Raw genomic sequence first — 21,367 nt, forward strand, 5'->3', positions numbered from 1 at the left:
GCTAACCAACAAAGATGTGATGTTAGGAAGCTGTGGTATGTTATTTTTGATCAAGTCAATGTGACGTCGACGTTCTTCAACCTAACGATCAAATCAAGGATCAGGAAAAAAACAGATGCAAAGCCAACAAAAAGAAAGAGTGTGAAACAAAAAGAATATAGTGCCGCAGTCTCACAAGACATATACTTACCCATGGAACGTAGAGATGCACGAGCAGGCATCTCAATGATGAGCTACAACGCTTCAGAGGCAGATATTACAACTATTTTCACCGTCATCGTCATTGTCGTCCTCCCCCTTATGGGTGATCAAGTAAATCTTTAAGCGCCACACTGTCGGTGTTTCGAGTTACCACCGACGAGTAATTTCTAATATTGCGCGTTTGGCTCAGATAGTGTGCTCTAACAAAATATTCGGGAGCTAGATAAGGTAGGAGCAGAACCACACCGGGCCAAAATCTTGTAAGGTCCAACATAGCGAGGGGCTAGCTTTCCCCGGACACCAAAGCGATGCACCCCCTCACGGGCGACACTTTGAGATAAACATGATCACCAACTTCAAATTGCAAGGGCCTTCTTCTCTTATCCGCATAAGTTTTCTGATGACTTTGAGCTACCTTCAAATGGCTCTGAATAATACTAACTTGCTCTTAAGCTTCTTTGATAAAATCAAGCTCAAAATATCCACGATCACCCACCTCAACCCAGTTAAGAGGTGTTCTATATTTCTTGCCATACAGGGTCTCAAAAGGTGCCATTAGAATACTTTCTTGATAACTATTGTTAGATAAAAACTCAGCTAGAGTCAAGCATTTGTCCCACTTTTTAGGAAAAGAGATGACACAAGCCCTCAATATATCCTCAAGTACCTGATTGACTCTTTCTATCTGATCGTCAGTTTGCGGATGATAAGCTGAACTTCTAAGGAGACTAGTACCAAGACATTTTTGAAGTTGCTCCTAGAAACGAGAGATAAAGACCGGCCCTCTATCAGAGACGATAGTAAGAGAAACTCCATGTAGGGTCACAATCCGGTCAAAATACAACTTGAAATACTTCTTGGCTGAATACCTTATATCCACCGGAAGAAAATAAATGGACTTGGTAAGACGATCCACAATGACCCAAATAGAGTTATAGCCCTTGGATGTGCGGAGTAAATCCACAATGAAATCCATGAAAATCTCCTCCCATTTCCAAACAGGGATAGGCAAGGGTTGTAAAAATCCAGGCGTACGTATATGGTCCGCCTTAACCCTTCCACAATTGTCGCATTCCGCGACGTACTTGGTGATATCCTGCTTCATACTTGACCACCAATATAAGTGGCGCAAATCATGGTACATCTTGTTACTTCCTGGATGGATGGACAACTTAGAATTATGAGCTTCATCCAAAATCTTTCTTCTAAGCTCTTCTCTTGATGGAACAACCAATCTGTTCTTGAACCTCACTACATCTTGATCATCAATACTAAAATGTGGACCACGCCCTTCGGCAATTAACTCCTTGATATGCAGGATTTCCGAAACATCTTGCATTTGCTCTATAATAATTTGCTCTCACCACGTGGTTGCTTGCCGCGAGGTAGAGGAGGAGGAGTTCTCCCTGTTCGGGAGCGACGAGGATTGGGGTTGACGTCAGTGACGCTTTAAGTCCTTCTAGAGCTTACTATGCCTCCTCAGTCTAGACAAATGTGTCTGTCTTTTTGAAAAGCTTATAGAGAGGCATCCCCCGCTTGCCTAGCCGAGAGATGAATCGGCTCAGGGCGGCCAAACAGTCGGTGAGCCTCTGTACGCCCTTGATGTTGCGTATAGGGCCCATGTTGAAGATGGCCGTGATTTTTTTGGGGTTGGCCTTGAAAGGATCAAGATGCCCAACAGGGGGGTGAATTGGGCTAATTCTAAATTTTCTTGCAATAATCAAATCACACGGTAGCCCAATTAACCCCTTGTGCCTAGAAAAGTGTTTCTATTAAACTAACGCATAACGGACTTGCAACCTATATTCCAAACTTACTCTAGCATGGCAATTCTATGAATATAAAGACAAGTATTGAATTGCTCAAAGTAAATGCTCAAAGTAAATAGAGAGAGAGGAACGCGATGATGTTTTGCCGAGGTATCGGAGAGTCGCCACTCCCCACTAGTCCTCGTTGGAGCACCCGCGCAAGGGTGTAGCTCCCCCTTGATCCGCGCAAGGATCAAGTGCTCTCTACGGGTTGATTCTTCGACACTCTATCGCGGCGAATCACCCAAAGCCGCTCACAACTTGAGTTGGGTGACCCACAAGCTCCACCGGGTGATCACCAAGCTCCCAATCACCACCAAGCCGTCTAGGTGATGGCGATCACCAAGAGTAACAAGCACGAACTCTCACTTAACCATATGAAGCCTAATGAGAAGATGGATGCACACTTAGCTACTCTTGATTCACTAATGAGGCTACTCTCTTGGATTCTCAAATCTCAATCACCTCACTAGAACCTTGCTCAAATCTCAATCGCCTCACTAGGACCTTGCTTTTCTTGGCACTCACAAACGTGTTTCTCAGCTGTTGGAATGAGCAAAAGTAACTCCACACATGAGTGGAGCTTCTATTTATAAGACAGCCTGAAAAACGAACCGTTATGAGCCTCTGCGGGGTGACCGAACGCTCAGGTCATTTTGACCGGACGCTCCGGTCAGTTCAACCCGCAAACCAGTGATAATGTGTTGACCGGACGCTGGCAGGGTCCGATCACCACTGACCGGACGCGTCTGGTCGCATTAAACCCTCACTGGATGCTTACTGTACTCGACCGGACGCTGGATCCTCAGGGTCCGGTCAGTACTGACCGGACACGTCCGGTCGCAGATTCCCTTCTCTAGAACCTTACTGGAGTCGACCGGACGCTGCCTCTCAGCGTCCGGTCACTTGATCACTCCAGCGTCCGGTCGCACCGAACGCAATCTCTTGATCAAATGAACTGACCGGACCCTGCGGCCAGTGTCCGGTCACACCGGAGCCAGCGTCCGGTCAGCATTTGACCCTCCATTCACTTCCAACTCTTGAACATATGTGAATGAAGTTTGCTCCATAGGATCATAGGGCTGTTGTGGAGCTACCTAGTGCTAGTTTTAACAAGTGTGCACCACACCTAACTCACTAGACTCATCTAGGTCAAGCTACCCATCCATATCCCCCTTAATAGTACGGCCAAAGGAAAAACAAAGTCCTAAACTACTCTAAGTGTCACTCCAACTCCAATCGACACTTAGAACTAGTCATCCTTAACCTTGTCATCCATCCTTTGAAAACCGAAACGATTTCCATCGTAGGGGCATGACCACCTCGATTGCCCAATCGATCTCCATTACCATGACCTAACTTAATTGCCTCTACAAAACACACGTTAGTCATAGTAATCTTGTATTGTCATTAATCACCGAAACCCAACTAGGGGCCTAGATGCTTTCAGTCTCCCCCTTTTTGGTGATTGATGACAATACCACCTCGAGTATGTGAAAGAGTGGGGTTTTTTACGGGCTTGGTTCATATAAGCTTTTATCAATAAGAACAAAAGAGTTAGGCAAGCTTATATGACCCAAGCCAACACAATGTACTCAAAGGATATGAATTAAGCATGAGTACAAGTAACAAAGCTCATTTGCATCGGAGTATAAATGCGGAAGCAAAGGCAAATGAGCATAACACAAGTGATATGACATATAAATAAAGTAAAGTAGAGAGCACACATGTCATATATCACAATCACGTAGATATCACTATCACATAGTTATAATAGTATGCATGAAGGTAAACACATGAATGCATAAACGTAAACGTAATAGTGTATCACACAAATAAGACTCCAAATGTATATAATAGACTAATAATAGATAACTAGCTCCCCCTAAAAGACGCTCCCCCTGAGTCTACATACTCAAACCCTCTCCCCCTTTGGCGTCAAACACCAAAACCTAAGGGTCGGTCGGCGGGGCTACAGCGAACGAGCCGGGCGCTGAGGTACGAGGGGCAAGCCAGAACTGGGCCCCATCATCATCTGATCCTGAGCTCTGTACTGACTGACCCTCTGTGGCAGGAAGCATCGCTGAAGCGGTCTGGGTCTAAGCTAGGGCAGGCGCTACCTGTGATGCTGCTAGAATATCTGTCGTAGGATCTAAAGATGCGACAGACGAAGGGAGCCTCTGAGTAGTCACGACGACAGGAGCTGTTGTAGAAGGACCGGCGGTATGCATATGTGGAGGTGTAGGCATGCCAGTCAACCGCTGAAGGATGCTCCAAGACTCCTGGAGACTGACATGTTAGGCACAAATAGCGAGGATGACTGATCCGGTGTGAAGCCTGTCTGATATGGTGTGAACTGCAGGGCTACCACAGGCGAGGATAACCACTGGGACACCTGCACTGTGGGGGAGGCAAACGGAGCTAGAGGCTGTCTCTGACTCTAAAGCCCACTAGGCTATACTGCTGGAGTCGTCGAAGTGGTAGCAGGCTGAGCAAGCTGGGGTGAAGGCTATGGCAGTGGAGCCCCAAGTGCTGTTACTACATGCTGCATAAATCCCATAAGTTGCTACTGCATGAGTAACTGCTGCTGATGCATCTACTGCTACTGCTACTGAAGGAGCTACTGCTGCCGCTAGAACTCGTCCTGACGAGCCTGAAATTGTGCAAAGTTGGCAGCTGTCTCCTGAGCCTGTTGTGCCTGATCCTACTGCATCCGCTCAAGAATAGCAATCAAAGCGGGGTCCGTTTGCGGTGCAGGTGGAGCTGAGCTGGAGCTGCTGGCCTCTGCATTGTGTCTACGTGGAGGCATCTGAGGGATATGCCAATAGTCGTCGTCTGAACTATCACTCAACTCGATCACCTCCTGCTGAGCCTCAAGCTGCTCCTCCTCAGTAGCGGCTATGCCTCTGATAATCTCGTCTTGCTGAGCTGCTGACTCTGGTATATCTGGACAACGACGAGGCTGAGTGGGTGCCTGTGGTGTGCTATGCCTGATCCTCTATGCCATGTTGTAAGCTAGAAACTCAGTGGTGGCACCTTTGTACTCTACAACCATCTCAGGGGTCCTAACCTGCACAGCCTTAAGCATCAGAAATATGATCCAATGTGCATATGGAAGCTGCCTATGACCCTTGAAGCCCTCAGCTATAGTATCCTCCATCTCTGATAGAAGGAGGTCCCAAATGTCGAACACGGTCTATTGCATCAGGGCGTTGAGGAGCCAAAGCTGTAGGCGAGTCAGACCCTCTCTGTATCTCAACCTAGGAAGTAGTGTCCTCCTGATGATAGCCTCTAGCACTCGAGCTATAGGAGTAAGGTCACTGGGGTTCCTCCTCGACCCCTCACCAAAGGGCTCCTTGAAGCAATGGCGCACAAGATCTGTAGGGGGCACCATCCCTCCATGAGGACGCCTGGGAGGCTCCTACTATCCATAACATACCTCATGTAACCTGACAGGCTACTCCTGTAGCCTTAGTATCTCCATGGCCCTAAAACTCATCACCCTGTAGTCTCTGCCATTGAATGCAAAGTGTATGAAGTTATGCTATGGGTCAACGTAGAGTGAAGCATAAAACTGCCAAACCCAAGATGGTACATATAGTCTAGTCCGGCCAATTAGATCTGTCAGCCCCGGCAAATATAACAAGTAGGGGCGGATATGCTCTCTGGCTGCTGCCACAATAGACTCTATACTGCATACCCGCTGAGATCTGAACACTACCCCACTGTTGAGATAAGCATTGTAGAAATCCTCCTGTAGTGGCATGTAGAAACCCTCAGCTGCTCTCTCATCCCTCCTCAGAGGGAACCACACCTCAAACTCAACAAACCTCAGCTATCGAACCTGCCTGGCCGTGGCGGCCCTCAAGTCAAGATGTACCACTAGAGGCAGACCCTATGGTCTAGGTGGTGGGCGTGAACCCCTACGCTATGTAACTAGCCTCGGTGGAGCTGTAGCACTGGTACGACTAGAGCGGCGTAGCTGGGGTGCCTGCTCGGTCTCCTTGGCCTGTTGGCCCTCCTGAGTCTCCTGAGCTAGCTGAGGCTCTATTGGTGGGGGCTGCTGCTGTGGCTCCTGCTGGGACTCCCCCTGAAGTCGAGGCTCCTCAATAGCCAGTCGACGTCCTGCCATCATGACAGTCTTAGGTGGACCACCATGACGATGCTCAGCCTCCTCAACTGCTGCCCTCTGTGCTGGGGTGAGCTGCGGATCTACAATGACAACACCACTGCACACACCACCTCTCTCAGCACGCTCTGTGGCCTCAGTGACTGCTGCTGCTCTCGCTATCTCTGTGTCGGGGTACTTGCGCTTCTTAGATGTAACCTGCTTCATCGCCTTGCCTTTGGTTCCTGCAGGCAAGCGAGGCGGGGGCCTCCGATCATCATCTCTTGGACCACCACCAACATTCTTGGTGCGAGCCATCTGATCTGACAAGAGAGAAACTACCGCTGACAAGACCAACTGTCAAACTGACACTCCTGAGGCTTGGCCTCGATCCGTACTCGCGAGCTTGGTTCCGAGTTAACTGACAACTCCCACAAGAACCTCAACAGCACCGACTCGCTGCACGATGGAATAGATGGATATACAAATAAATACAATATATCTAATAGATGCGAAAACCCTAGGAAGCAAGCAATGTAGGTATGAAATTGAGGCGACAGGCTTTCTACCTGACGAACCGGTGATCCGAGAAAAGAAGAGACGTCACGCGGGGAACCTTGGAACCGGCTAGGGTTAGGGTTCGCGATGAATCAATGGCCCTAGATGCAATTTGAAATCAATGCTTGATAGCAGTGCGGGATTAGGGTATGATGGCGTTAGGTCAGGGCCTTACCAAAGCGGTGGAGACAACACAAGCTGTGCTGGCGTGGAGGTAGGGTACTGGGGTAGTGGTGTGGCGTGGTCAGCGCAAGTAGGCACACGGGCTCTCTGCGGTGGCGCGCGGGAACAAGGGCACAGGTGGCGGTAGCGGTTCAGTGTGGGACAGCGGCGGCGTGAAGACGACGGCTACGGCGGTGCGGTGCTCAGGCATGAGAGAGCTGCGGCAGCTAGGGCACGGCGTACGGGAGGCTCGGTGAAGGCGGCGTACAGGGTTAGGTCAAGAACGCTCGCGACGACTATGGTTAAATGAGGACCCCACGCATAACAAAGAGGGAAACAGGGAAAGAGATCTGATTCCGCACGTTCTCTACTGACCGGACGCTCCGGTGGTAGCAACCGGACGCTACCACCCAGCGTCCGGTCGATTCCAGAGAGGTCCAAATCCTCTAGAATCATGACCGAGTGCGTCCGGTGGTCCATGACCGGCCGCAGGCAGAGTCCGGTCAGTTGCCTTGAACTCCATGTAGATCGACCAGACGCTGGATCCCTTCCTGACCGGACGCACAAACGCAGCGTCCGATCACTCCTTCAGCTTCTGTTCACCTCCTGTGAACTGACCGGACGCTGGACAGCAGAGTCCGGTGTAGCGTCCGGTCACTCTTTTCCAGCAAATCTTCAATGTTCCTTCGCGCTGCTTGTTCCCAATCAAGTCCCAATATGAATAAGATCCAAATAAACACTAATTGGGACTGATATGAGTGACCTCTCTCAAACCCTCATATTTTTCAAAATATTTTGCCTTAGGCTATAACTCTTTTTAAGAAAATAGGCAATAAGAGGGCAAATGGAACAAAACGACAAAACAGCATCCACGCATATGCAATACTTTGTAAGTAAATCTAGTTGCTTGTCAAGTTTGATCCAAGGTTAAGCTTCTTCACACGCTTTTCGGCGGTTATCTTAACCATATTAGACAAGCCCTATATGCATTGCCAAAAATTAAACATGTTGTATATTACAATGAATGCAAGGGACAACACAAGCTTAATTTTTAGTGAAGTTGCTAAAGTCAAGCACATTGAGCTCATTTCGCAATCTACAAAATGTAGCCTCATCTAGCGGTTTAGTGAAGATATCCGCTAATTGATCTTCGGCTCTTACACCTTCTAGTGATATATCATTTTTAGCAACATGATCCCTTAGTGATGGCGGATATCTATGTGCTTGGTGCGAGAGTGTTGAACCGGATTATTTGCAAGTTTTACCGCACTTTCATTGTCGCACAAAAGAGGTACTTTTTCTAGAACTACACCATAGTCTAGCAAAAGTTTGTTTCATGTATAAAATTTGTGCACAACAAACACCCGCGGCAATATATTCCGCTTCGGCGGTGGATAAAGCCACACTATTTTGTTTCTTGGAAGACCAAGACACAAGTGATCTACCAAGCAAATGGCACCCTCCAGATGTGCTCTTTCTATCAACTTTGCATCCGGCGTAAGCCGAATCGGAATAGCCAATTAATTCAAATATAGCTCCTTTGAGATACCAAAGGCCAATGCTTGGTGTGTGCTTAAGATACCTAAGGATTCTTTTTACGGCAATTAAATGTGTTTCCTTAGGATTAGCTTGAAATCTAGCACACATACACACACTAAACATGATGTCGGGCCTATATGCGGTTAAATATAATAAGCTACCAATCATAGAACGGTAGAGAGTTTGATCAACCGAGTTACCTCCCTCATCTAGGTCGAGATGTCCATTGGTAGGCATTGGTGTCTTGATTGGCTTACATACATCCATCTTGAATCTCTTAAGAAGATCTTTTGTGTATTTCTCTTGAGAGATGAAGATGCCTTCTTTCATTTGCTTGACTTGAAAACCAAGAAAGAATGTAAACTCACCAATCATGGACATCTCGAACTCTTTCGACATCAATTCACCAAATTCTTTGCATGAGTCTTCATTTGATGATCCAAAGATGATATCATCAACATATACTTGACAAATGAAGATATGCCCATCAAGCTTCTTGGTGAATAGTGTGGTGTCGACCTTCCCAATGGTGAAGACCTTCTCAATGAGGAAGTCCCGAAGGCGCTCATACCAAGCTCTTGGGGCTTGCTTAAGCCCATATAGTGCCTTGGACAACCTATAAACATGATTATGATATCTAGGGTCTTCAAACCCGGGAGGTTGATCAACATAGACTAGTTCATTAATAAAGCCATTTAAAAATGCACTTTTCACATCCATTTGATATAGTTTCATTTCATGATGTGATGCATATGCAAGTAGGATACGGATGGCTTCTAATCTTGCAACCGGTGCAAAGGTCTCTCCAAAATCCAAATCTTCAACTTGGGAGAACCCCTTTGAAACTAGTCTTGCCTTATTCCTCACAACAACACCTTGATCATCTTGCTTGTTGTGGAACACCCACTTTGTTCCAATGACTCTTGCACCTTTTGATCGCTCTTCAAGAGTACAAATTTCATTGTGAGTAAAGTTATTCAACTCTTCATGCATGGCATTGATCCAATCCGGATCTTTAAGAGCTTCTTCTACCTTGGTAGGCTCATAGCAAGAGACAAAAGAGTGACGAGCAATAAATGAAATAAGTTTTTGAGATCGAGTCATTACACCCTTTGATGGACTCCCTATGATGAGATCTTGTGGATGATCTTGTAGGAGAGGTGTATTTCTTCTATTGACCACTTGAGGAGGAGGTTGTGGAGCATCAACATCTTGTGCTTGTACCGCCATTTGCTCATGGGAGATATGAGTATCTTCATTTTCTACTCTCCCATCTTTTTCGCCATCTTGTGGCACACTTGATGAAGAAGGTTGATCAATAACTTGTACATCATCTTCATCATCTTTTGGCTTGATGTCTCCAACCGGAATGTTCTTCATAGCCTCTCTCAATGGTTCATCACCTACATCATCAAGATTCTCATGTGCTCCTTGGGAGCCATTAGATTCATCAAATTCCACATCATATGTTTCTTCAACCAAGCCGGTGGCATGATTAAATACTCTATTTGCTTTGGACTTTGATGAGTAATCAACAAGAAAACCAATATCACAACGTCTTTGAAACTTCCCTAGGTGTTGCCGCTTCTTGTAGTTGTAGCATTTGCAACCAAACACCCTAAAGAAGGAGACGTCCGGCTTCTTTCCATTGAACAACTCATAAGGTGTCTTGCCAAGAAACTTTTAAAGGAATAGGCGGTTCGATATATAGCATGCGGTGTTGATTGCTTCCACCCATAGAGCTTCGGGGGTGTTGTACTCATCTAGCATTGTCCTTACAAGAGTTATCAAAGTCCGGTTCTTCCTCTCAACTACACCATTTTGTTGAGGAGTATAAGTTGCAGAGACTTCATGCTTGATCCCAACTTCATCACAATAAGCTTCAATGTTTGTGTTGTCAAATTCCTTTACATTGTCACTTCTTATCTTCTTGAGCTTTACTTCAAATTCATTTTGAGCTCTCTTGGCAAATTTCTTGAAGCAAGATGTAACTTCGGATTTGTCATGAAGAAAGAATACCCATATGTACCTTGAATAGTAATCAACAATCACAAGACAATAGAGATTCCCTTCCAAACTCTTGTATGTTGTTGGTCCAAATAAATCTATGTGTAGGAGTTCTAGCATTCTTGTGGTTGACATGAAAGCTTTGGTTGGATGAGTATTTGCAACTTGCTTGCCGGCTTGACATTCACTACAAAGCTTGTCCTTTTCAAACTTCACATTCTTCAATCCTCTCACCAAATCATTCTTCATAAGCTTCTTGAGTGAACTCATACCAATATGAGCAAGTCTTCTATGCCATAGCCACCCAAGTGTTGTTTTGGTGAATAGGCAAGTCTTCAAATTTACATCTTCGGAGGTGAAGTCCACTAGATATAAGTTGTTGTATCTAAATCCATTAAATATCACTTGATTATCATCTACCTTAGATACAACAACCTCCTTCTCGGTGAACAAGCATTAGAAGCCAAGATCACACAATTGTCCAACGGATAGCAAGTTGAAGCTCAATGAAGCAACATAGAGCACATTGGAGATGGAATGATCATTTGATATTGCCACTTTGCCCAATCCTTTAACCTTGCCCTTTGAGTTATCTCCAAATATTATTTTCTCTTGTCCATCTACTTCTTCATCTAGTGAGGTAAACATACGAGGATCACCGGTCATATGTTGAGTGCAACCACTATCAATAACCCAATGACTTCCACCGGTCTTGTAGTTCACCTACACACAAGAGATTCAAGCTTTAGGAATCCAAACTTGTTGAGGGCCCTTCACCTTCTCAACAAGTGACTTAGCCACCCAAATCTTCTTAGGCCTATTCTTGTTAGGGGGTCCTAAGAACATGACTTTCATCTTCCCACTAGAGTCCTTTCTAAGCATATAGTGAGCATTGAAGGCAAAGGGTCTAGCATGCTTGGGCAAGGGTTGTGGCGGTGGAGTTTGGCACTCATAAGCAAAGTGGCCTTCTTGTCCACACTCAAAATATCTCTTTGGCTTTGGCTTTGGCTTTGATTGTTGTTGTTGAACTTGAGCCTTCTTCTTCTCTACACTTGCCACATATCCAATGCCACTTCTATCCATCTTTATGATGGTGTTCATGAGTAGCTCACTTTGGAGGTGTTTGCCTCTAGCAAACTTGCTCAACCCAATCTTGAGATGCTCTTTCTCCAACTTGAGCTTCTTATTTTCTTCCTTTAGAGCATCATCTTTCTTCTCTTCCATGAGCTTCTTGTTTTCTTGTTTGAGCTTCTCATTCTCAAGGATCAACTCTTTGTCATGATCAAGAGTTTCTAGCACAATGGTGTTGTGGCTTTTGATCTCTTCAAGATCTTTAATGAGCTTTTCATTTGTGTTCTTAAGCTTAACATATTCATCATAGTCATTGCACTCAACCACTTGCTTGCCTTTGCCACTCGATCCTTGCTCAATGCTCTCATCAATCAAATCATCACATGATGTAGCTATATCAATCTTAACAACATGGTTAGTAGCATCATGTGGCTCATTTGGTAAAAATTCTTGAGCAATAACAAGAGTATCATGATTGATCTTAAGAGTTGTATATTCATCTTTTAGCTTGTTGTGGCTAGTGATGAGCTCATTGTGCACCCACTCAAGTTTATCATGTTTATCTTTAAGCTCTTTCTTAGAAGATTTGAGCTCCTTGAGTTTGGATGATATAGCATCATTAGTTTCTCTAAGCTCATCATTAGCCTTTTCTAATGTGTCACCCTTTGCTAAGAGTGAATCATTTTTAGCATCAAGCTTTTCATTTGTAGCTCTACTCTTTCTAATGATCTTAGTGTATTTTCTTAGTATTTTGACAAAATCATCATATGAAGGTGAATCATCATCATCGCTATCGCTATCATCATCACTAGCTTGCTCATCATCACTACTATCATCATTCTTAGTTACCTTGCATTCACCCTTGGCCATAAGGCATAGGTGTGTAGAGGATGATGGCGATGGTGGCGGTGAAGATGGAAGATCAATAGCAATGGCGGCCACCTTCTCATTGTCACTATCATCATCGGATTATCCACTAGATGAATCAATGTCCGTGAGCCAATCATCGATGATATAGGCCTTTCCACTCTTCTTCTTCTTGTGGAAGTCCCTCTTTTTGCCATCTCTCTTCTTGTATGGCTTGTTCTTCTTCTTCTCATCTTCATCTTCATTACTTGAGTCATCTTTCTTGCCTTTGCTCTTGTTCTTGAACTTGTCTTTTTTGGGCTTGGGGCATTGATGTGCTAGATGACCAAGTTCACCACAATTGAAGCAATCCATTTCGGAGATTGGCTTTCTTTTAGAGCTTATGAAGAACTTCTTCTTCTTGCCGTCGAACTTGATGCCACTCTTGTATAGCTTTTTTAGCATCTTGGTGGCTTTTTTTACCATGAGAGCAAGGTTTTCATCTTCATCTTCTTCATCACTTGAGCTCTCATACTCAAGTCTTGCTTTGCCCTTGTCTTGGCTAGCTTTGAATGCTAAATCCTTCTCTTTCTTCTTGGTAGAGGATGAGCCATCTTGTGATGTGATGTGCATGTACATCTCATGAGCGTTGATCTTTCCCAAGATTTGTGTCGGTGTAGCGGTGGAAAGATCACCTTGGTGTAGCACTATCACAATATGCCCATATTTGTCAATGGGGAGGACACTCAAGATCTTTCTCACAACGTCGGATGGTGACATTTGAGTAAGTCCAGGCCTATTGACTTCCTCTACAAGAACATTCAAACATGAATACATCTCATTAGCACATTCTTTGGGAAGTATCTCAAATGAATTTAGCTTTTTAATCACAAGATGATAGCGTTCCTCATGCTCACTCTTGGTTCTCTCATGGAGCGCACAAACATCCGACCATAATGCATGGACGTCTTTGTGGTTCCTTATGTGGTTGAACACATCTTTGCAAATGCCTCTAAAGATGGTGTTGCGAGCCTTTGTATTCCATTTATCATAATTAACCTCATCGCCTTGTAGGTTAGTAGCATCCCGAGGTTTTGGGAAGTCTTGTGAGGCGGCTCTAAGAATACCAACGTCTAAAGCTTCTAAGTACACCTCCATGCGGATTTTCCAATATGGAAAGTCATCTCCCTCAAAGATAGGATGAGGTCCATCCCCGTGAGACATCTTGCTCTAAGCGGTTAAGCTTAAAAACGTGAGCACGAGGCTCCGATACCAATTGAAAGGATCAAGATGCCCAAGAGGAGGGGGTGAATTGGGCTAATTCTAAATTTTCTTGCAATAATCAAATCATACGATTAGCCCAATTAACCCCTTGTGCCTAGAAAAGTGTTTCTATTAAACTAACGCACAATGGACTTGCAACCTATGTTCCAAACTTACTCTAGCATAGCAATTCTATGAATGTAAAGACAAGTATTGAATTGATCAAAGTAAATGCTCAAAGTAAATAGAGAGAGAGGAACGCGGCGATGTTTTGCTGAGCTATCGAAGAGTCGCCACTCCCCACTAGTCCTTGTTGGAGCACCCGCGCAAGGATGTAGCTCCCCCTTGATCCGCGCAAGGATCAAGTGCTCTCTATGGGTTGATTCTTCGACACTCCATCATGGCGAATCACCCAAAGCCGCTCACAACTTGAGTTGGGTCACCCATAAGCTCCGCCGGGTGATCACCAAGCTCTCAATCACCACCAAGCCATCTAGGTGATGGCGATCACCAAGAGTAACAAGCACGAACTCTCACCTAACCACGCGAAGCCTAATGAGAAGATGGATGCACACTTGGCTACTCTTGATTCACTAATGAGGCTACTCTCTTGGATTCTCAAATCTTAATCACCCCACTAGGACCTTGCTCAAATCTCAATCACCTCACTAGGACCTTGCTCTTCTTGGCACTCACAAATATGTTTCTCAGCTGTTAGAATGAGCAAAAGTAACTCCACACACGAGTGGAGCTTCTATTTATAAGGCAGTCTGAAAAACGAACCGTTATGAGCTTCTGCGGGGTGACCGGACGCTCCGGTCATTTTGACCGGACGCTCCGGTCAGTTCAACCAACAAACCAGTGATAATGTGTTGACCGGACACTGGTAGGGTCCGATCACCACTGACCGGACACGTCCGGTCGCATTAAACTCTCACTGGATGCTTACTGTACTCAACCGAACGCTGGATCCTCAGGGTTCAGTCAGTACTGACCAGACGCGTCCAGTCACAGATTCCCTTCTCTAGAACCTTACTGAAGTCAACCGGACACTGCCTCTCAGCGTCCGGTCACTTGATCACTCTAGCGTCCGGTCGCACCAAACGCAATCTCTTGATCAAATGAACTGATCAGACCCTGCGGCCAGCGTCCGGTCAGCATTTGACCCTCCATTCACTTCCAACTCTCGAACATATGTGAATGAAGTTTGCTCCATAGGATCATAGGGCTGTTGTGGAGCTACCTAGTGCTAGTTTTAACAAGTGTGCACCACACCTAACTCACTAGACTCATCTAGGTCAAGCTACCCATCCATACCCCTCTTAATAGTACGGCCAAAGGAAAAATAAAGTCCTAAACTACTCTAAGTGTCACTCCAACTCCAATCGATACTTAGAACTAGTCATCCTTAACCTTGTCGTCCATCCTTTGAAAACCGAAACAATTTCCATTGTAGGGGCATGACCACCTCGATTGCCCAATCGATCTCTATTACCATGACCTAACTTAATTGCCTCTGCAAAACACACGTTAGTCATAGTAATCTTATATTGACATTAATCACCAAAACCCAACTAGGGGCCTAGATGCTTTTAGGCCTTGATACCGCATTTGGACACAATATATCCAAGTAGCTTCCTCTTCGGAACCCCAAAAACACGCTTTTTGGGATTAATTTGATGTTGAACCTTCGGAGGTTCATGAACGTCGCAGCCAAGTTTGCGATCAGATCGCAAGCTTGAGCCGTTTTGACCACTATGTCATCAACATAGACGGCGATTGTTGGTTTTGGCCGCTCGTCTTGGTCAGGCTGATCGAGCGGGTCGATTTGATCAGCGATGCATTGCTGCATGCACCGTTGATAGGTGGCGCCAGCGTTCTTCAGACCGAAAGGCACGGTTACATAACAGTATGAACCATATGGGGTGATGAACGAGGTTGCGAGCTAGTCAGACTCTTTCATCGCAATCTGGTGATAGCCTGAGTGGGCATCCAAAAATGAGAGGATCTCGCATCCCGAGGTGGAGTCGACTATCTGGTCTATGCGTGGCAAAGGAAAATGGTCCTTTGGACACGCCTTGTTGAGGCCGGTATAATCAATGCACATTCTCTATTTCACGGTCTTCTATTTGACAAGAATAGGATTGGCAAGCCAATCGGAGTGGTATACCTCCTTGATGAATCCGGCTGCCAGGAGTTTGGTGACTGCCTTGCCTATGGCCCTGTGCCTCTCGTCATCAAAGTGATGCAGGCGTTGCTTGGCGGGCTTCGAGCCCGGGATGAGGCATAATGCAGGCTCGGTGACCTCCCACGATATGCTCAGCATGTCAAAAGGTTTCCATGTGAAGACATCATGATTGACGCATAGAAAGTCAATGAGTTTGCATTCCTATTTGGCTGGGAGCTGGGTCCTGGTCCACACCATCTTGGTAGGGTTAGTGGGGTCGATCCCCACCACCTTAGTTTCCTCGAGTGGGCGGAAGGTAGTCGAGGAGGTTGGCTTGTTGTAGTCTGGGACTGTTGGGGTCGATAATTCCTTGAGCCGTGGGAGCTCAAACGAGTTGATGATGGGAGTGGCAAGCTCGTAATTCTCGCGGTCGCATGTGTAGGCGTGCAAAAAGGTGCTACCCACAGTGATGACACTGTTTGGTCCTGGCATCTTCAACTTTAGGTAGGTGTAGTTGTGGATCACCATGAACTTGGCGTAGCATGGCCGCCCCAAGATATCGTGGTAAGACCTTGGGAAGTCCACCACCTTAAAGGTAAGGACCTCCGAGCGGAAGTTGGCTCAGTCGCCAAACATGACAGGTAGGTCGATCTACCCGAGCGAGTATGCCTGTGTCCCCGAGATCACGCTGTGGAAGGGAGAGCTCACTGGGCGGAGCTCTGTCTGGGGGATGCACAAGGTGTTGAGGGTGTCGACATAGAGGATATTGAGGCCGCTGCCTCCGTCCATCAGCACCTTGGTGAGGCACTTACGGATGATGGGGTCGACAACGAGCGGGTAGCGACCCAGTCTAGCGACATGGGAAGGATGGTTTCTCTGATCAAAAGTGATTAGAGATTCTGACTAGCTAAGGAAGGAGGGGACGGCCATCTCGGTGACACATGCCTTTCTGTAGCGTAATTTGTGCTGGCGTTTGGAGTAGATGGCATCGGATCCCTCGAAGATCATGATGCATTCCTCAGGGTCGGGAAAGCCGTCCCCATCCTTGCCCGCCGCGCCTCCTTTCTCCGCTGCTGCCTCCTTGCCCTTTCCTTCTTTCGGCCCACCGGACTATCGTAGGAAGCGCTTGAGGAGTTCACAGTCCTTGTAGAGGTGCTTAACGGGGTAGGCATGGTTGGTGCATGAGCTCTCCATGAGCTTGTCAAAGTGGTTAGGCAGGCCCTACTGGGGCTTCTTGCCTGCGTGATCAGCTATGGCGACAAACGCAGAGTTAGCTGGTCGGCGCTGATCCTTCTTATTCTTTTTGCCCCTCTCCATGGAGGGGCCCTCGTCTTGGTCCTCACGCTTGGCCTTGCCCTTGTCCCGACCTCCATTGAAGACTACTCCGACCGCCTCCTTGCCAGAGGCATGGTTCATGGCAACGTCGAGCAGGTCACGGGTGGTACGAGGCTTCAGGCAACCAAGCTTGTGGATCAGGGACTCGCAGGTTGTCCCAGAGAGGAATGCGCTAATGACGTCCGCGTCGACAACATCAGGAAGGGAGTTGCATCATTTCAAGAACCTACAAATGTAATCCCGTAGGGACTCCTTGGGCTCCTATTTATAGCTCTTGAGGTCTTAGGAATTCCCAAGGTGAACATATGTCCCCTAGAAGTTTCCGACGAAGACCCTCTTGAGGTTCGCCCAGTTGCAGATGCTGTCAGGCGAGAAGAATTCGAGCCATGCTTGAACATGCTCCCCCATGCAGATGGGGAGGTACTGAATGATGAAGTGGTCATCATCCACTCCTCCGGCTCGGCAGGCGTGCCAAAAGTCTTCGAGCCATATATCGGGATTCGTCTCCCCGGTATATTTGGCGACGTTGGTAGGCGATCGAAAGCATAGTGGGAACGGTGCTCTCTAGATGCGTTGGCCAAAGGCCCGTGGTCCTAGGCCATCCGGGCTGCAACTCTGGTCGTTAGGTCAGCGACCATGCCTAGGGTGTGTTTCACCGCTCCCCTTGATGGTCTGGCCGGGATTAATGCCACCTGCTCTTACCACCGCCCGATGGACATCATCATCATACTGGGCCTAACGTCGGTTGCTGATGACACTACGAGCGTCTCGGTTTAGCCCAACGCGTTTGCGCATAGGTGGTCGGTGTGGAGCGGGCGTCGGGTCAGACCATGGCGTAGTTGTGCCCTTCTGTTCCATGCCCGACGGCCGTAGTGGTGAGCGGATGGAGCGGTTGGACTGGCGTGCCCCCATTCCCCCTCTAGGGAAAGAGGCCATGAGTTGGTGGCACGATGCGGAGCTTTTCGCCTGTTGAACGGCGACGGTCTCCACTAGCGCTCGGAGGTTTCGGTGGACCACCTGCTCCTGTGGGTCGACAGGCTCGGGAAGGCCGCGCAAAAGCATCGCCGCCGTGGTGAAGTTCTAGCTAGCCCGAGCGAAATGTGGGGGATCGTTCCCCCCGTCAATGATGTTGCGCTGAACTTGGCAGGCGCAACCCCGGGCGCCGCTTGCCAGGTTACGCGCGCAGGGCGCAACATGGTGTGCCGAGCGCGCCGGCGTAGGTGGCGGCTGGTTCTACCGCCTTTGTCGTAGCTCCTCGTCGTACTCCTATGTACACACAAGGGCCTCCGCGCAAGGGTCTGGTGGGGATTTGGGTCTGTAGAGACTCCGCTACCACCGGTGGCTGTCCCGAGGCGTCCGCCATAGCACACTCCCAGGACAGAGGGTGGATGGGTGCCACGATGTCGCCGATGCTAGAGCCGTCGCTCTCAACATCATCATCCATGAGGTCGTGGAAAGAGGCGGGAGCATAGCCTGCCCATCCCCACGAATTCGGATGTGAGAGGCGGTGGCGCCAGTATCTTTTGGAGCCCCCGTGCGTACACGTTCGCGGGGGACGCGAGGCCATAGGGGAACCGGTTACATGAAGGTTGCGGCGAGGACAACGGGGTCCCTCCGGAGAGTCAGCGGAATATATGTAATAGCGAGTAAAGAACAATATGTACGTTACTCACAGCAGGGTTTGAGCCTAGCGTAGGCTTGGAGCGAAGCGCAGATGTAGACGCCTCGTCGTTGAAGTCGCCGGGTGTCCCGGAGCCAACGTAGGGCCCTCCTCCTCCGACGGGCGTCGGGACAAGTGCCTCCTCGCGGAGATGAAGCACGCCGAGCCGGTCAACGACGAAGTCTAGGCTTTTGAAGAGGAAGGTCTGGGATGGCTCGAAGATGGGAGGAACCCACACCCCAATAGGTGGGAGTGCGGGAAACTCCAGCGAGCCAAAGCGAGATGTATTGCTTGAGCCTGCCATGCCGAAGACGGTGGAAATGTGGGTCATTCGATGACCAAAAGCGTGAATGTACGACGTCCTCCCCACGGACGACGTCAACTGTCGGTGCGAAAAGCGACCAACTAGTAAATATTTATCGTTTTGCCGTACGTTGTGATCGGATGTGGACTAGCACTCAATAACACAGGGTTTATACTGGTTCAGACAACGTGCTCCAAGTTTGCTGTGGGGTTACAAACGAAAGGAAGTTTGCTCGAAGTTTGCAGGATGGATATATATAATGATGATGATGCTGTCACGGTGTTGCATTGTCTCCCAGTACGTGCTAGCTGTCAACGTGTACTTTGGCTCAACCGCTCAACACATAACACCGGAAATCTGTTGCTAGTACAACTTTTTTTTATATCTACAAGATTTTTCTGGTTTGTGAGCCACTTCATCCTGACGCCCCCGTAAACCCATAACCGCACCAAAGGGATATACTAGCGTCCGCACACTTGCGTCTCTTCCGTCACGTAATGTCTGGGAAACGTCGCGTGCCGTCGCTCCTTTCTTCTTACCCCCTCCTCTCTCTCCACGAGTTCGAACGCCGCGCCTCCTCCCCACGCCCGACGCCACCCCCGCGCTCTCCTTCTCCTTGAACCCCCTCCTCTCTCCGCACGGGCAGGACCCACGAGCCGAGATGAGGACGACGCACTACCCCAAGTGCCTCGCGCACCTAGACCGCCGGCCCCAGCTCGCCGCACCCCATCCCCCGAGGCCCGGGCAGTGCCCCATGACTCTCTACCTCTGAAATATGAAACACTTGGATGCAACATATGTCTAAAACAGATAAAATATTTGGAACGTATACTTGAAACATATATGTGAAAACATATGCAACATCTAAATAAAACGCTTGCAACTTACAACATAAAAACACTTATTGCAACATAAGATTAAAATGGCTGAAACATTTCGAGCATACTCTTACGATGTATATATGTTTCACATATGCAAATCGAAAAGCTTGAAAAATACATCTGAAACAAATAAAATATTTCGAACAAATGCTTCATGCCTTTGAAACACTTGCAACTTGTAGGAGAAAGGAGCGAGCGGCGCAAGCTAGGCGTGCGCGACGGCAGCAGCACCACCACCAGCAGCAGAGGTGGGCGCGCTATAGAAGGCCACGGCGGGGCGGAGGCGTAGTGGAGAGCGACGAAGGCGGGCGGCCGCACTCGGGCGCGGTGGAGAGGAAGGATGGCGGCCGGTGGGGCACCGTGGAGAGAGCCGTGGTGGAGCACGCCGTGGCAGTGCGGGCACGCCCGCGATGCAGCACGCCATGACGGTGCTGTTGTGATACGGGGAGTGCTGCTGAATTGGTGCGGACGCTGCGGGAAAGCGTGAGGAAAAATAAAGTAAGAGCAGAGTATTCTATATTTTTTTAGCAACACGATTTGAGTCTGTTGGCCGTTCGGCCCGAATCACGGCCTACCAACGGCGGCGTCTGAGGGATTCCCTGACCCAGCATTACTGATAAAAAAATCATATGTGTTTATCTCTATCCTGAAATAGTTTCCACTAAGCCTCATCTATTCATTGCTAGTCAATTTATAGGAAACATTTGAGAGTCCATCTATTTGCCTCTATGCGCATGCACTTCTGTGTCCCATCTCCTTACGGTCGCTTGCTGCCTCGCAGTGTCGAGGTTGATTTGACTTTTTATGATTTTGTGGTATCTCTTTCTTTCATATTTGCAAAAGAGACCGACAAGCGAAAGTTGCCGTCAAGACTCGTGAAATACTACTTCAAATATCAAGTGATCTGGAGATTAAGGTATGTTCCTATCATCCTATGTAAATTGCTTGCGGCATCTACCTAGAGTTGAAATGTGTTCCGGCACACATAGTAGTATATTTGAGTCAAAGAGCGTATGATTTTCTCATCAGGCATTACCGCATTAGTCTATGTAAAACACCTACAACATTGATTGGTTTGTTCCTTTATCTCCTCGCGTCAGGCCATGACAAAATGGATAATATCGAGCAAAGTTTATAATGTACCGCCACTATGATGTTACGAGCCATGTCGGATAATTTATTTATTCACTAAAAGGAGAAACCGCACTATCTTTGTGTTTATCTATCATCTCACAAGTGACAACATCACTTCTGTTGTTGCATTCTGTTCCATTCATTTTGTTTGGTGTTCCTTTCAGAGAATCATCATTTGTGTTCATCGAAAAAACTTACTCCCTCCATTCCAAATTATAAGTTATTTGAACTTTTTTGGTACATCCATTTTGCTATGTATTTAGATATAATAATATGTTTAGATACATGATAAAATAGATAAATAAAAAAAAGCCAAAGCGACT

The sequence above is a fragment of the Miscanthus floridulus genome, chromosome 1 (assembly GCF_019320115.1).
Source record: "Miscanthus floridulus cultivar M001 chromosome 1, ASM1932011v1, whole genome shotgun sequence".
Taxonomy (NCBI): Eukaryota; Viridiplantae; Streptophyta; class Magnoliopsida; order Poales; family Poaceae; genus Miscanthus; species Miscanthus floridulus.